The following is a 4,995-nucleotide window of genomic DNA, read 5'->3' on the forward strand; positions in this document are numbered from 1 at the left end:
CGGTCCGCGGCGGCGCTGGCGCGTGGGCTCGGCCTCTGGGGCGACGTGCACGCTCGGAGTTCGGTGAGACGTCCAGAACCACCTGCTGGAAGGGGAGCTACGGGGGCCGGGCAGGGTCCAAACGTCTCGCGGCGGCGGAGGTACCGCAGCCTTGAGAGCTTAGAGGAGAAGGGTTTCCCCGGGCGGCTCCCGGGATCTCTCTGCCCGGGTCTTTGGTCTGTGAGGGACGGGGTTACCTACGCGGCGAGCTCGGTTAGCGGGTCCAGAGTGGGGAAAGACAGTGGGACTGGCGCCCAGGCAAGTGGAGTCGGTGTTTGAATACTGCATTTGTCCTCCAAAGAAAAGAACGAGCACACTTGCCAGAGTTACACTTCGTCTCTGATGCTCCAGCAGGTAGTAGTATCCTCATTTCAATAGCGAAGTTAAGAAGTGGTTTACTCCAGGAGTCATAACTAGTGGAAGGTAGCACCCGGACCCAGTGGTCCTGATCTGAGAGTCTGCGTGCTGACCACCACGTCACATCTTCTTAGGTCCGTTTGATTCAGCTGACACTGGACACAGGGAGCCCTAGAGGTCTAGTGAAGATTGTGCTTGCTAACCCTCAGGCCACGCCTCTCCAGCGGTTCGAATCCACCAGTGGCTCTTGAGGGAGGAAAACTGAGTCTCCTCTCAGCGTTTAGAACTGGTTCCGAGTGCTCTGCACTGAGAAGTAGTAATAACGTCATTCACACACTCTCTTCATCATTGCTCTTCAGTACTGTGGGAAGATCCCTCACAGCCTACTTTCTCAATGCAATTTTAGCTGCTGGTACCAAGAGTGTTTTGATTGTGGACGCCAGCAAAGTTAACAATCTCAGTTTCTTCATCGTGTACCATGATGCTGCCAATGAGCCCAGTGGTGAGAATCTTTGTTTCCATGATGTTGAGCTTCAGGCTAGATAAAATAATGAGTCCAGGCTAAAAGTGGGCCAAGAGGAAGTCTAATAAAATAGCTGCAAAATTATGTGGAATCGAAGCATAACTTTATATGTATTAATTATACACATATATGTGTATATATGTATGTATATGTATTAGGAAGAGATAGCAATAAAAGCTAGCCTGGGTTTTGCATTGGTGGACAATTAAATGAAACAAAAGTCTGACGAGGTAGTTGTGAGATAATCGACTTAGATGCAGACTTGGGTACCAGAAGGGTTGGCAACACAGCCAAATAGGGGTACCAAAACCAAAAACAAACTCACTGCCTTTAAGTAAATTTTTATTCATAGTGATCCTACAACCCCTCTAAGAGTAGAACTTCCCCTATAAGATTTCCATGCTGTAAAACGTATTGGTTAACAACCAGGCATTTTAACCATTATATCACTAGTATAACTCCACAATGACAAATATATCTTTCACTTTTCTATAAATTGCTTGTCTGTCAGACATTCAGATTAAGACAGACTAGGAAGGAAAAAAAAAAGACTAGGAAGAAGGATTGGCCATACACTTCTGAAATAGCAGGCCTCTGAAAACCCTTTGTACAACAGAACACACGTAGACTAACAGGGCAACGGAGGTAGAGCTTTCAAGTATGGAAATACAAAGGAAGAGGAAGAGTTGTAAGCAGACACTAGTGACTGGAACACGGAATGTGAGAATCATGAATGTAGGAAAATTAGATGTTCTTAAGAAAGACATGGAACGCATAAATATGGACATACTAGGCATTGGTGAGATGAGATGGACTGGCATGGGGCATTTTGAGTCAGCTGATCATATGATATGTTACTCCGGAGATGAAAAGGTGAGGAAAAATTGGGTTGCTTTCATAGTTAAAAAAGTAATTTCTAGATCGGTCTTGAAGTACAGCATTGTGAGTGAAAGGATAATATCCATACGCTTACAAGGAAGTCTAGTGAATACCACTACCATTCAGATATATGCACCAACAACAGAGCAAAAGAAGAAATAGATGATTTCTACCAACTTTGACAGTCAGAGATCGATCGAACATGCAATCAAGATGCATTGATAATAATGGGTGACTGTAATGCCTTAAACTTATGAATAATGGGTGACTGGAATGCAAAAGTTGGCAACAGAGAGGAAGATTCAGTACTTGGAAAACATGGACTCAGTGACAGAAAGGAAGCTGGAGATAGAATGATTGAATTTTGCACAACCAATGACTTATTTATTGCAAATATGTTTTATGAGAAACATAAATGAGAAAAAGGGCTCTGGGAGTTGTCCCCCCACCTAGAAGGAGCTTCTTGGGCCTTTCTTTATCTTCTGTCTGGTTCTGCAGCTGCCTCACTTCCAGCCTCCACCATGTCCATCAGGGTAACCCAGAAGTCTTACAAGATGTCCTCCTCTACCCCCCGGGGCCTTCAGCAGCCACTCTTACACGAGCGGGCCCGGCACCCGCATCAGCTCCTCGGCTTTCTCCCGGGTGGGCAGCAGCGGCAGCTTCCGAGGAGGCCTGGGCGCCAGTATGGGTCAGGCTGGGGGCTACAGCGGGGCAAGTGGTGTGGGAGGCATCACGGCCATCACGGTGAACCAGAGCCTGCTGAACCCCGTCAAGCTGGAGCTGGACCCCAACATCCAGGCCGTGCGCACCCAGGAGAAGGAGCAGATTAAGAACCTCAACAACAAGTTTGCCTCTTTCATAGACAAGGTACGGTTTCTGGAGCAGCAGAACAAGATGCTGGAGACAAAGTGGAGCCTCTTGCAGCAGCAGAAGACATCTCGTAGCAACATGGGTTCCATGTTCAAGAGCTACATCAACAACCTTAGAAGGCAGCTGGAGACCCTTGGCCAGGAGAAGATGAAGCTGGAAGCAGAGCTGGGCAACATGCAGGGACTGGTGGAAGACTTCAAGAATAAGTACGAAGACGTGATCAACAAGAGAACAGAGATGGAGAATGAATTTGTCCTCATCAAGAAGGATGTGGATGAAGCTTATATGAATAAGGTAGAGCTGGAGACTCGCCTGGAAGGACTGGGTGACGATGTGTACTTCCTCAGGCAGGTATATGGAGAGGAGCTCCATGAGCTGCAGTCCCAGATTTCAGACACGTCCATGGTGCTGTCCATGGGCAATAGCCGCTCCCTGGACATGAATGGCATCATCACTGATGTCACGGCCCAGTACGAGGAGATTGCCAACCGCAGCCATGCAGAGGCTGAGAGCATGTACCAGATCAAGTATGAAGAGCTGCAAGCAATGGCTGGAAAGCATGGAGATGACCTTCGTCGTACAAAGACTGAGATCTCCGAGATGAACCAGAGTATCAGCCATCTCCAGGCTGAGATCGAGGGGCTCAAAGGCCAGAGAGCTTCCCTGGAGGCTGCCATTGCTGATGCAGAGCAGCGTGGGGAACGGGCCATTAAGGACGACAACAACAAGCTGGCCGAGCTGGAGGCTGCCCTGCAGCGCGCTAAGCAGGACATGGCCTGGCAGCTGCGCGAGTACCAGGAGCTGATGAAAGTCAAGCTGGCCCTGGACATCGAGATCACCACCTACAGGAAGCTGCTGGAGGGCGAGGAGAGCCGGCTGGAATCTGGGATGCAGAACATGAGCATCCACACGAAGACCACCAGTGGCTATGCCGGTGGGCTGAGCTCAGGCTACGGGGGTCTCACAAGCCCTGGAATCAACTACAGCCTGAACTTCGGCTCCAGTGGAGGTTCCAGCACCTTCAGCCGCACCAGCTCCAAGGCAGTTGTTGTGAAGATTGAGACCTGTGATGGGAAGCTGGTGTCCGAGTCTTCTGATGTGTTGCCCAAGTGAATGGCCACTTAAGCCCCTTCTAGCTGCGAGCTTTCGAGGAAGGAAGCTGTGCGGGGCCTAGGAGGTCAGAAGACCTGAGGCATAGTGTCAAGCCCTCAGCCCACCCTGAGGGAATCCACTGCTTGAAGTACTGTCTTTTAAAAGCCTATGATCCCAACTAAGTCAGGTGGTTGTATTTTTTTCCCTCTTCAAAATAAAGTCCACACAAATTTTTTTTTTAAAAAAAGAAACATAAATGCAAGTTATACACATGGATTTCACCAGATAGTATGCATAAGAATCAAATTGATTACATCTGCGGAAAGAACTGCTGAAGAAGCTCGATATCAGCTGTGAAAACTAGGCCAGGAGCTGATTGTGGAACAGACCACCAACTACTCACATGCAAGTTAAAACTGAAGCTGAGGAAAATGAAACTGAATCCGTGGGAACCAAAATAGGACTTTGAGTTTATCCCACCTGAATTTCAGAACCATCTCAGGAACAAGTTTGAGGCCTTGAACACTAATGAAGCGAAGACCAGATGAGCTGTGGGAGAATGTCAAAGGTATCATCCAGGAAGAGTGCAAATGGTCATTACAAAGACTGAAGAGGAAAAAAAGACCAAAATGGATGTCAGAAGAAACTCTGACAATTGCACTGGAGCGTAGAGAAGCCAAAGCATAAGGAAGAATTCAAGATACTAAGGAGCTGAATAGAATATTCCAAAAGGCAGCAAGGGATGACAAAGCAAAATATTACAATGAAATGTGCAAGGAGCTAGAGTCAGAAAATCAAAAGGGCTGAACTCATTCAACAGTTCTTAAGCTCAAGGAACTAAAGAACAAATTCAAACCTCGAGTTGCTATAATCAAGAATGCTCTAGGAAGAATATTAAATGATCCAGGAAGCATTAAAAGGAGATGGAAAGACTATACTGAGTCACGGTATCGAAAGGAATTGGCAGGCACACAGAAGAATTTAATGAAATAGCATATGAGCAAGAGCCTATGGTGATGAAGGAAGAAGTTCAAGCTTCTTTGAAGGAAATAGCAAAACATAAGGCCCCAGGAAGAGATGGTATACCAATTGACATATTTCAGCTAACAGATGCTGCCCTGGATGTGCTCATCAGGTTGTGCCAAGAAATCTGGAGAACAACCACTTGGCCAACTGACTGGAAGAGATCTATATTTGTTCCCATTCCAAAGAAAGGTGACCCAACAGAGTGTGGA

General features: G+C 47.2%; 1 pseudogene; it reads left to right on the forward strand.

The window, feature by feature from the left end:
- Window positions 1-2,304: 2,304 nt before the first annotated feature.
- LOC102848257 lies at window positions 2,305-3,781 on the forward strand (annotated as a pseudogene).
- The last annotated feature ends 1,214 nt before the right edge of the window (window positions 3,782-4,995 follow it).

This window comes from Elephantulus edwardii, unplaced genomic scaffold (assembly GCF_000299155.1).
Source record: "Elephantulus edwardii isolate Elephantulus edwardi_28Jun2011 unplaced genomic scaffold, EleEdw1.0 scaffold00353, whole genome shotgun sequence".
NCBI classification, from domain to species: domain Eukaryota; kingdom Metazoa; phylum Chordata; class Mammalia; order Macroscelidea; family Macroscelididae; genus Elephantulus; species Elephantulus edwardii.